The 12,622-nt window shown below is 37.7% G+C and overlaps 1 long non-coding RNA gene across 6 annotated transcripts in view; it reads left to right on the top strand.

Annotated features, from left to right (window-relative positions):
- Positions 1–7,708, top strand: part of LOC118930175 (uncharacterized) — a 358,120-nt gene extending 350,412 nt beyond the window's left edge. For all 6 annotated transcript variants that reach the window (XR_008997687.1, XR_008997690.1, XR_008997689.1 and 3 more), the window contains one exon: positions 7,444–7,708. This is a non-coding gene — a long non-coding RNA (uncharacterized LOC118930175). The remainder of the gene's footprint in view (positions 1–7,443) is intronic.
- The last annotated feature ends 4,914 nt before the right edge of the window (positions 7,709–12,622 follow it).

Genomic DNA, 12,622 nt, shown 5'->3' with positions numbered 1-12,622 from the left:
GGAGTGGAATTTTTAGTTTTTTATGTACAAAATCATGTCATCTGCAAATAGTGACAGTTTGACTTCTTCCTTACCAATGTTGATGCCCTTTATTTCTTTGTTTTGTCTGATGGCTCACACAGTTTTGTATGTACAAGTCCTAACACAGAGTGCACAATACAGCTGGGTGCTCTGCTCAAGGTATTATAGGGCCAAAATCAAGATATTGGCTGGACTGTATTTCTTTCTGGGGGCTCGGGAGAAGAACCAAATCTGAGCTCATTCAGGTGGTTGAAAGGATTCCTGTAGTTGTTAGACTGAGGTTTCCAGTAACCTACTGGTTGTCAGTTGGGGGCCACTTTCAGTGGGTAGAAACCACCCATGACCCTTACTGCCCGGTCCTCTGCATCTTCAAAGCCAGTGATCACATTTCAAACCCTCCTTGTGTTTTGAATCGGTCATCATCTTTTTGTGACCTCTAGATTCATATACAAAAGCCTCATACTATTGGCACATCCACTCATATAATTTCCCTATCTTAAGGTCAACTGATTTTGATGGTTAATTACATCTGCAAAATCCTTTTTGCTTTATAACAAGCTGTAACCAGCAAGTGATATCTATCATAGTCATAGACCTGGGGATTGTACAGGGCATGTATACAAGGAGATGAAAATACTGAAGGACGTTTTTGAACTCTACATCTCACACCCTCCCCTTACCTTCACATTACCTTCAGTCTGTGTCAAACTTCCACCTTTTCTCCTGATAATTATTTTATCTCCTTCTTGGAAAAATGCCAGCATGCACACATGAATCTTGCCCACACCCAAAGAAGGTTCAGTGCCTCTCATATTATTCTGCAGGGCCTGTCAGTAGGCACAGAGGAAGGCAGGAGGCAAGCCGAGGTTTTGCATGTCATGTACAGTGGTTTCCTATGGCTGCTATAACAAAATAACACAAATTCAGTGGCTTAAAATTACACAAAAATTTTTATCATACAATTCTGTATCTTAGAGGGTTGATATGAGCTTCAGGAGCTAAAGCCAAGGTTTTAGGGCTTCATTCCTTTCTGGAATTTTTATGGGAGAACTTGTTTCCTGTCTCCTCTGCCTTCTAGATGCTGCCTGTATTCCTGGCTTCATGGCCCCATTTCCCCCACTTTTACAACCATCAGTTGTTGTATCTCTCGGATCACTTTTCTATCATGTTTTCTCTCTCTAACCATTGCCAGGAAAAGTTCTCCACTTTTAAGGATGCCCTGGCTCAGGTTGGATAATCCAGGACAATCTCATAGTCTACTGCTGTAATCACACATGCAAAGCCCCTTTCGCTGTGTGAGGTCATGGAGTCACGGGCTCCAGTGTTACAGTGTGGATGTCTTTTGGGGGATATGTGTGCATTATTCTTTGTATCACAGTATGTTAAAAAGTCTGGGCTTTCTTCTAGAGATGAGTATAATCATTGAAGATGTTGTGGCACAAAGTGGCTAAAACTCATTTGCATTTTTGAAAGGTTTCTGCGTGTTTGGTTTCAAACTAATGATAGGGAAATGGTCTTATTAACTGATCAAAACTAACTTACTGTGGAGTACTAACCCTATTTCTGGCATCATATGAAGTATGTTGCAACCCTCAGATCATTCAATCCTTATAAATTAGGTATTGTTATACCAGCAAAAACTACCCTGCCCCATTCTATAGATGAATAAATACACTCACAATCATTTAAATAACCTTGCCCAAGATGTTAGAACCAGCAAGTGCCAGAGCCAGGATTCGTTCCAGGCAGTGTGGCTTCCAGAGCCAGTGTTCTAACCACCACACAAACTGCCCTCAACAGTGCAGAGAAGACCTCTTCCCAGACTTCATAAGAGAGAAAAAGCATGGTTAAGCACAGTGGTCAGGGAACGCTTTATAAGTGCAGTGGGACATGCAAAGAGGCTATTAGGAAGGGAGAGGATTTGAAGACTTCCCCAAATACCTTAACTACAGAGTCTATGTCCTCACTTCTCTATAAAATAGGATCCTTGGCCCCTATAATTACTCGATTCTTTCAATGTTTGGGAGAGTGAATCAGGGGCACTACAGAACAGTACGTGCTGATGGGTGTAGTCTCCCCCTTTGATGGCTACTTTTCCAGTGTTACCATTCACTCATACTGAATTCCATTTTGATTTTTTCATCCCTCTCGATTCTCATCGCTTTGTGCCAAAATTGTATTTTTCCAAAGATGTTTTCAAAAGTGTTTTTGTTCTGATTTAATGGGCTCAGTTTTCAATGTTTGGGCTGAAATTGAGGAGGTGCTTTATGAAAAGTGAATGCATTTGAATGGGGAAGTTTCCTGTGAACAGAAATACTGTATTGTTCTACTCTAAAGTTCCTAAGAGCCAGCCTCTGTTATTTTATTTCTAGATTTCCTTCTATCTTCTTTAAAACTTTCAAAATGACATCAAACAGCCTTCCTCTTGCTATGAAAGAGAGAGAGCCCTTTCATCTGTAGGTAGGCTGATGGTGCGAGGATTATCAAGTAGGGACAACCAGAGCTATTGTTCTTGTAAAATCTATTAGCTTGAATAAAAAGAAAATTTTCCTTTCCAGCTACTCACTGAGAAATAACTCCTCTATAGCTATAACACTTAAAATCAGAGATGGTCACAAAAAAAGATAGCCCATCAAAAACCAGATAGTGAGACCGTCCAGGTACATATCCTTCAAGGAAAGGACAATCCTGGCAAAAAAGAAAGGGAAGCAGTATTTATAGATGACCTGTTTTATTACTTTATAAACCTTAAGTCATTTGGTCTTTTGGAAGCACTCTGAGCAACTATTCATATTTCCATTCTACTGATGAAGAAACTGAGATAAAGAGAAGGTAGACAACTTATCCAAAAAGCTTTGTGAGTGATAAGGTTAGGGATTGAATTCAGGTATTTCTCACAATAATGAATCACATCACTTAGCTTGTCATGTTAGTATTGTTAGTATTTGTGAAAGTTTGTGCTTTTTATAAGATGTAAGAGAACCAGCAGTTTAGTAAATTTGTGCAGAGAGAAAAATAATCATTGAACATCGAACTTGTGTTGAATATGTAATGTACTCCTGGACCTATACTTTAAAGAACTACTTAGTTATATGCTATATGGATTCCTGCCATCAAGTTTTTATAAGAGGCTGAAAAACTCATTTCATATCTGTGGTTGAGTTAATAAATAAGAAACATTTTATTAGTGCTCAGTTTCATAGCACAGATAATATTCTCTATCATTTCTTCAGTATTTTTGAGTTTGCAAACATTTCCTAATGCATTATCTCCCTGATATGCCATCCTTCCATGAGCTGGCTCTTACTTGACTTCCTGTGTTCTTAGTAAACTGAGTCCCAGAAGCAGCTCAGCAGCACGAATACGATGACACAGTCAACAAATTGTGAAACCAGACCTAGAACACTGTTTTTCAGCTGCCAAGATGTAAGTCTGCAGGCTATGTAGCCTGACATCATAATTAATCTATGAGTAGAAAGAGTGAAGTTTTATAACTACAAAAAGAAGGCAGTCTCCACAGGAGAGTCTAGGGCAGCTGGCCCAATCAGTTTTTCATCCTGTAGCATTACAAAAACATTTTTTTATGTCTTACTCCATTTATTAAACTAATCTCTTGTAACTGTAAAACTGCAAACCCACACCTTTATCCCTTCAGAATTGGTGTGTAGACCTTCTCCATGGTATTTAAGTTCACCTTTATCCTACAGCTTTCAGTGTGGCTTATGCTTCTCCATACCAGTATCTCCTATGGGGTTAGCTATGGACATGGACTTTCCAAACCACTCATGTCTAAGCCAGCTGTGTGTCCTGCTGCAGGTCGAGTGAGCACAGTGCAGCCAGGGAGAGTGAGAGGCGAACACTGTTCATTTAATCCCAAAGTTGCTGCAAACTTACCTCCAGTTTCTTTAGCTCTTGAACTATTTGCAAGTGCTCTCTCTCTCTCACACACACACATGCATGCACACACACAGGTAGCTGTTAGGAAAGGCTCCCAGAATTTTCACTTTCTAGGTAGAAATACTTGGACACAAAAGAGGATTCTGTAAAGATGTAATTATTTCAAATGCACAATTATGTCAGCTTGCTTTTATAAACAAAGCACTTCACAGATTTCAAAGTAAATACAGTCTTTGCTGTTTTAGAAAGCTACAAAGTCACTGTCAAAAAATAAAGTAGGGACAGCTTCAGCAAGAAGGTGCAAATCTCAAAGGCCTAATGTTTTTATGCATGACCCCTATTAGTAATGTCCTAAGGAAGTCATACTTAATTGATGTCATTCATTATCTGTGTGACATTTTATGATATGTAAAGACACAGGAGGAAAAGGAAGAGATCTAGCAGTGACTGGGCACCTACTAAGTGGCAAGACCTAAGTGTACTTCTTAATATATTCTGTCATTACATTCTCACAACAGTTTTCCACTATAAATGTTATGCACATTTACAAGCTGACAGAAATGAGAAACAGGTTAATAATATTGCCAAGGTCAGACACCTAGTACTTTTTGGAACCAGGCTTTGAGTTCCATTCTACTAGTTGCCAAAGGCCACAATCATTATCTATTTTCAACTGCATGATATGATTAGCAATGTATATACTACGTTCACCTTGGAAGATTCATACATTGGTCCACAAAATGGGAATTGCATGACCTTGCTTCATTTATTCATTTGTTCCATTGATGTGTTCATGCACTTAGAAGCAAGTACTAACTTTTAAAAATATTTTTTTCTCAAGTTCAGAGATGAAATTCATTGGTATATATAATAAGACTTGTTACTTAAATATCATAAAATTAATTCCAGAAATTGTTTTTACAAAAAAAAAGACAATAAAAATATTTTGCTTCTACTGTGCTAGTCTTTTAAATAAAGGAGACTTTTATTTAATGAATAATCCCAAGTGTCAGTAGGCTAACATAATATAAGTTTATCTGTCTTTTACTTTACAGTCCAAATGTATTGGTCCATTAATAAAGTGAGTTGGGGAAGGCTTCTGCCTCACACAGTCTTTCAGGGATCCAAGCTCTTTCCTTTTTGGAATTCTAAGATCAGTACATATGATCCCACAGGAAGAGACCACGTGTAAGGCATGTATAGCACCAAAAAACCTTAAGCAGAAGTGGCACCCATCATTTTGGTAATATTACAATAGCCAGAACTGGCCACATGGCCCCACCTTGATACAAACAGATGGGGAATGTGTTCCTGATTAGAACCCCTTCCCAATAATAATTCTAAACCATGAAAAAAACAGATAAATTTTGTGGTGGTCTGAAAGCCATTTCTTTCACTGTCATTCTTTTTGGTCAACAAATATCCAAGTGCACCTGTTAGGTTTCTATTACTACCTAAAAAATGACAGCAAACTCAGAGCCTTAAAATGACCATCTCAAATTTTCTATAGGCCAGGAGTTCAAACATGGCCCAGCTGGACTCATTATCCAGATTCTCACAAGGCTGCAATCAAGGTGAAGGTCAGCTGTGAATTCTCATCTGGAGGCTCAACTGGATGGAACTCTACTCTCTAGTTCTCTCAGGGCACTACTGGAATTTATTTGCTCTGGAGATAGGATTCAAGGCAGCATTCTTCACAGCCAGCAATGGAGAGAGAGAGAGATTCCAGAATGTGTCTGCTACCAAGACAATCTTATATAATGTAACATAACATGGCAGCAATATCTCATCACAATTGCCATGCACCATAATATAATCATGGGAGAGGCTTTTCATCTCCTTTGCTATTGTTATTGGTCTCTGGATTAGAAACAAGTAATTGCTTTTAATAACTCCAGGGGAGTTTATTCAAGGGTGTGAATTCCAGAAGGTGCGAACCATGGTGGCCACCAAAACATATTTCTTTCAATCACAGAACACATTCTGCTCTTCCCCAGTGAAGAAAACCAAACATTCCATTCAGTCACTAGGTTTAACTAAAAGGACAGGGTTTCTGGGTTAAGTATAGTATGTGCCATTGATCCGGATGCGGCAGCTCTGTATCCAGTAACCTATGAAGTAAAAATATAAGTTACATGTTTCCATATGCCAATACACAAATCACAAAATTACAAGATTAAAGAGAGTCCAAAATGACCATAATAAAGCGTTTTCTTCAAAAAATGGGGGACTAAAACATCCACAATAGGCTCCAGTCAACAGTGGTTGTGGGATCCTTCTGGGTGTATGTTGTAAAGATGTCTGTTTTGAGAGTGGAAGGTTACTTGACCGGGCACTGCTTCCAATCTCTCCATGGGAGTGAGACCCCCCACAAGCCACCAAACTCTTTCCCCAATTCTGTGCTTCATAGTCCCTTGGGCACATTCAAAGTGGGTATCGGTTATCTTGGGAGATGTCTTCAATGGTAAAGGGAGATCTCAACCAATTTCAACTAGTCAAAAACATTATTGTCAGGAATAGTTTCCCTCAATAGCTTAGTCAGCTGCTGATCTATTGACTTCCAGTTGGTTTCATGTACCAGGTACTACATCTAAACTCTTTCTTAAGAATCATTTTTAAACTTGCATATAGTCTTCCTGTTTTTAATCCACAGCACCCTGCCCACCCACCCCTCTGTCCCTGTTAGCTTATTGGTAACTTTAGGCTCTCAGGATTGAGTAAGAAGGCTACGTACCCTTCATCTGATGTTTTTACAATGCTGGCTTCTAATTGGCTTTCTCAACTTTATTCCCTGCTCTTTTAAGTCCAGAAGAAATAGGTTTTTCTTCCAACTGAGGTCTCAGATTTCTAGACTATTCTTTTTTACTTATGCTTGTAAGCCAGTTGATTCTTTCCTGAATTAATTTCCTTTTCATGCCTTGATATGGTTAATAACTACCAGCACACATTGCTAATATTCTGTTTTACCGAATCCTCCCCTAGAACTACATGCTGGTTTCTGACAATGTAACATGATAATCATCATTCTAGCCAGTAACATCCATCTCCTTTCCACCCACTAAGCCACAGTGTCATAGAGATTTATTTTCTTAGGCAACTCCCTATTTCTGACACCATATATTCAATCAGTCAGAGTTTGACCAGTAAAATACAAATCACTCCAGAAATTTTGACCAAAATACTATTTAATACAGAGATTTAGAGGCTTATAAAACCATTGAAGTAGTTGACAGTGTTGGGGATCAGCATTTTTATATATGCATTTACATATTACTTGCTAAGACTTAATCTTCTTCTAGCCAGCATGACTACCACTGAGTTGGAAAGACAGATTTATATGAAACATAATAAGTATTTATGGAATTAATTAGTCACAAAGCCATAGTTACATTCCACAGTCTCGAGGATGAAGTTTAAGGTCAGAATATCTGCCAACTAGATGCAGGATTTCATTTACAGAATATCTGATATAAAAATAATAATGATGAAGACAATACAATATTTCTTGTGATTATTTTACTGCAGGTCCTTGGTATTTCTATGGGAGTATGTGTGCATTGCTGCAATTCTGCTAAGGGGGATAAAAACACCCATGATCTCTTCTTAAACCTCTTCATGCCTAATGATCCAAATGGAGATTTCCAGTCTTTGTGGCCGAGTAGTGTTATTCAACTAAACAGAAAAATAAAGAGTAGCCCGAAGGCATATAAGAAGCTCCGAGAGCCCACACTGACGGAGATCACCATTTGGCCAACCTCATGGGAAAGTAAACCACTTTTATGTTCTTTCACATGTGTAGAAATATGATTTGATTCTGCCTTTGAATGATTCTGTCACTTAGGGACTGTGTGATCTTTTGTAAGCTACTTAAACTTTTGAGCAGGGTACCTTCATCATCAAAGATGGGGAATTCCCATATTTCAAAGGCATCATGGGAATTCGATAAAATTCATAAAGTGAATACTCAATAAAATGTAAAAGACTTTGCATTACTGAAGGACAAAATGAAGAGATGTAAGGGGGAAAACGTGAGAAATGAAAAGAATATAGAACATAGAAAAAAGGAAGAAATATTGATCATGAGAAGACTGCAAACTCAGGAAAAAAGTTATAACAAGGATGGAGTGCAGAGGGATTATTTTTTCTTCATCAACCAAGTATACAATCTCAATAAGATTGTCAACACCTGAAAACCACAATCAAAAGGTGTACTTTTCAATAGAACGGTAAAAACATACTGTTTTAACTGTAAGTTGCTGAGAATGTTAAATTTCTGAATATAAGATACTGCAGACATTGGCAATCACAAAATTAAATAACAACAAAAAATCAAAACAGAATGGTATTTTATTAACTTCAAAAATAGAACCTCAACAGTTCTCAAAGGGCTGACAAAGTATTTCCCAGTGGCTTCAAGGTATGTGTTAAACATAATGAAAATTCTTAGTTTCATAAAACTCCCCATGGTTCCTCATAAAAATATTCAGGAAAGTTTATTAACACAATAAAAATTAATTTGTTTCCAAAACAATTGTTTTGGAAAATGCTTCAGTGATCCATGAACCCTTTGTAAAGCATTTCTTTCTGTGGAGAAAGATGTGATGACAGGTCTTCATTTTGAACAGAACGAGCTTCAAATCCTAATTTTTCTATTTTTACACCTTTGAATCCTCGGATATTTTACTGAAACTTCACCTGTAAAATGGGAGAAAAGGTGGTGTTGGAAGTATTGAATGTGACAATAAACGTATGGAAAACACCTGCTACAGTGTATATGCTCAATTCACAGTAGTTATTAGGACTTGATTTGAATCCCAAATGCTAATGTATGCTCTGCGATTCTATCACTGTGCTACGTCCACTACAACTCATTTAAAAATAGATCAAGAGAATGGTTAGCATTCGTCCTCAATGTGGCTCTCTGGGTCTTATCTTCTTATTCTCTGTCAAACAAAATTCACTTTCTTTGCTCATCCCTCACAGAGACAAGACAACCCCAGACCCCAAGGCTCAGAATGATTTGGTTCAAAAAAGAGACCAGTAAGTCATGTTGTGTCACACATGAGACAACTCACCTTATTAAATCATAACAGAAAACATTGGGAATAAAACTGAAAATGATTTATAAAAAATGAGAAGGGACTTATCTTTGTAAGAAAGAAGACTTTGGTGGATTTGTCAGACTCGCAGAATGTGATTGTGTTGATGAGTACCAAACCCACTGAAGCATAGAGTCTGCACATAGGGCCTCAGTTTTTCATTATCTTGACTGGGAACATAGCTTGGCCTTCATTAGACTCTCAAGACAATTTTCTCAAATAAGAAACCAAAAAATGATATCAGAAGATATGAATTCGGAAAATGCAAGTGGCTATTTGATGAAAATCAAAGCTTCACCACATTCAGGAGAGTTCCCAGGCTACATGTCTCCTTCCTCCTTTCCTGAATTAACGATCTTCTTAGAAAAGCCAGTCTCTTCATACATTTTAAATGTTTCCTTCACAGTCTTTGCCACATTTGCTTCTTCATTTCAGTGTCCTTTTTCATGGCATGCTCCCATATTCATTTGCTGGTACTCATCTTCCACAACCCTAATCTCTCTGTGTCTCCCTCCCTGTCCACCTTCCCCCTTACTTTCTCATGTGGGCACTTCATCTACTCACAATGTTTTCGTGAGTACTTCTGTACAGATAAAACCAGGGTCCACAACATTGAAACTTCCTCTTCAGCTGCTGACCTTCCTTTCCACCCAAGTTCTCATTATCTCACCTGGATCACTGAGCAGCAAATGACACAAATTTCTTCATTCTTCCCAGGCCCTTTGACCTCCAAAGGGGCATTATGTCACAGTTCTTTAAGAAATTCCCAGCAATTGTGTTAAGCCCTTCTTGGTCACGGGTTAAGAGCAGGGTCTTTTCTTTAACCGTCTATACATGACACCTTGTCCAAGGAGATCCGTGGGTCCCACTCTATTATTAAAGGGCATGGTATTCACAGGTATTACCCTCCAGAGACCATGCCCGTAAAAATTACATTCTACTGCTCTTGAGTCATCTACTTACTTATTCCTTGTTCGTTTGGTCCACTAATATTGAATACCTACTCCATGTAAGTCATTTATCAGATGCTCAATAAATTGCAATTTCTTAGAGTCCAAAACTCTTTAGGCACTCCCCTTATTGTGTTACATCTAGTAATAGCTGCCTTGTGTTAAAATTGTTTACATAAATGCATTATTTCTCCTCAATATTCTGCCTTTAGGGCAAAAGTATAACTTATCTATGTTTATATCCCCTATGATAAAAGGTTGCCCATAGTTAATCAAAAAATACTTGGCAAATGAATAAAGAGAACATCATATATATAAAAACACACAATGGAATATTATTCAGTCATAGAAAGAAGAAAATTTTGACTTTTGCAACAACATGAATGGACCTTAAGGGTGTTATGCTAAGTGAAGTCAGACAGAGAAACACAAATATCATATGATCTCACTTTTATGTGGAACCTAAAAAAAATTTTAAAGTACTTCAAATGCAGAAAAAGGATCACTGATTGTTGGATGTGGGGTGTGGGGGAAGTAGGCAAAATGGATAAAGGTCATTAGAAGGTATAAACTTCTAGTTTCAAAATAAGTAAGTCCTGAGGATGTAATTTATAGTGTGGTACCTGTAGTTAATAATGCTGTTTGTGTACTTGAAAGCTGCTAAGAAAGTAGATCTTAAAAGTTCTCATCACAAGAAAATAATTACAATGATGTGTGGTGATGGATGTAAACTAAACTTATCCTGGTGGCCATTTTGCAATATACAAGTATGGAATCATTGTGTTTCCAACGATTTCCATAATTCTAATCATATTAATCACTTGAAATTAACAGAATGTTACATGTTAATTTTACCACAATTAAAAAAATAATTGTCACTTAGATGGACTCAAATGGCTACATTCAATGTGCATATGAAAACTAAGCAGGCGGCCCAAAATACTCATCTTGGGTGACTCCTGACCTGCATACACCCCAGTCTTTAAAAAAGAGAGAGCCTCCGCCGCAGAACCCAATTTCTAAGGCCAAGAGAATAGAAAATTCACAGAAGATGGAATTTCTTAGTTCAAGTGTTCAAGTCCTGGGTCTGACCCACACTGATTTTATGAAGTCCACTTCTTATTTAACCACCTTGTTCCTCAATATCCTCATTGATAGTATGAGAAAATCATGCCTGCTTCCTACCTGTTGGTGTTAGATGAGGATTAAGTGGGAAAACAGATGAAAGTCCCATATAAACTATAAACCACCATACAAATCTAGTAATTATCCCCCCAAATTATATAATGCCTAAATAAGATAGGTGCTGAATATATGTTCATTGAATTAATTAATTAATTAATAAGTATGTGAAGAATTGGTCTACTCTGCTCCAACCCCCCAAGCCCACCCACTAAAGCAGCTTCTATGGAACTGAGAGATTTATTTACTACCTGTTGAGAGGTTCCTTACAGGTTTGAACTTTTTTTTTAATACCTAGAACTTTGAAATTTTTATTACTTAGAATATTATTCTGCATGTTTAAATACACATTCACAGCAGGAAGCAATCTTGTGCTGAACAACAGATGATTAAGAGCCGTGGCTGATGCGGTCAGTTGTTCAGGCGGGATCTATTTTCATGCCTTACTGAACAACCTCCAGACTGTGTCAGTGAGGCCAGTTGAATGATGACCCCCAAGCCCCCCACCAGACAGAGAAGGTCGGTGACGTATAAGTACAAGCAGAGAGTCCTTTAGAGGTATTTACTCAACTGGCAAACACCCTTCTAATCCTTCCCTTCAGTTGCCGCTTCCTTCTTGAAACACCCGCCTAAGTCTGGAGCTCCTGGGACGGTCTGTGGCCCATGAAGAAACCTCAAGGGCGAAGACACAGGCGCTAAGGAAAGCAGAGCCGAAAGGCATAAGTGGCCTGGCTCTCTCATACCGCCATGAATGGATGACATCTGACTTTGATACTTTGTAAAAGAAAAATAAGCCATTATTTGACTTAGTGCCATTATTTCAGATCTTGGCTATTAACAATGAAATACAATCCCTAACTTTTCCAGGAGCCTCCTTTTCTTCAAAGTTTTATTTGCTGCCATTTAAACAAAAAGAAATGCCATATTAATCGTTTTAATAATATAACTAATATATTTCAATAAACACATGAACCCAGGACACATCAGGAAGTGAAAAGTAAGCAAACAGAAAGATAAACTATCTCCACCATAACATTTACTAAGTATAACACTTCCAAAACTGGAATGTAAGTTTTGTTTTTAAAATAGCATGGTGATCTTAAAATTTTATGTTTTCTTCACTGTATTACATAGTTTTAAATACTTTATTTTATAATCAATACATTTGCCACCTCCTGACTATTCTAGATTAGCTCTGCATTAATGGTGTTGGTTTTTACTAAAGTGTTAATGAAGCTTATATCCAGAAATTTTTAGAAAAACAATAAAATGAATACTTGTTAAACTTCATTGAAATAAAATACTTGATAACGATGGTCATCAATAATTGTGGGGAAACTAGCTGACTACTGCTGTTTTGACTCTGAAGAGGAGAGCTGGCAAAGGACACGGGACTTCTATAACGTATCTGACTCTTTGAAGAAATTGTTCTTTGGTCACATTATGTACTTAAGAAAACCGCTAACTTAGATT

This window comes from Manis pentadactyla, chromosome 5 (assembly GCF_030020395.1).
Source record: "Manis pentadactyla isolate mManPen7 chromosome 5, mManPen7.hap1, whole genome shotgun sequence".
Classification (NCBI taxonomy): Eukaryota; Metazoa; Chordata; class Mammalia; order Pholidota; family Manidae; genus Manis; species Manis pentadactyla.
Note: the sequence above shows the minus strand (reverse complement) of the source record. Positions and strands in the feature narration are given on the sequence as shown.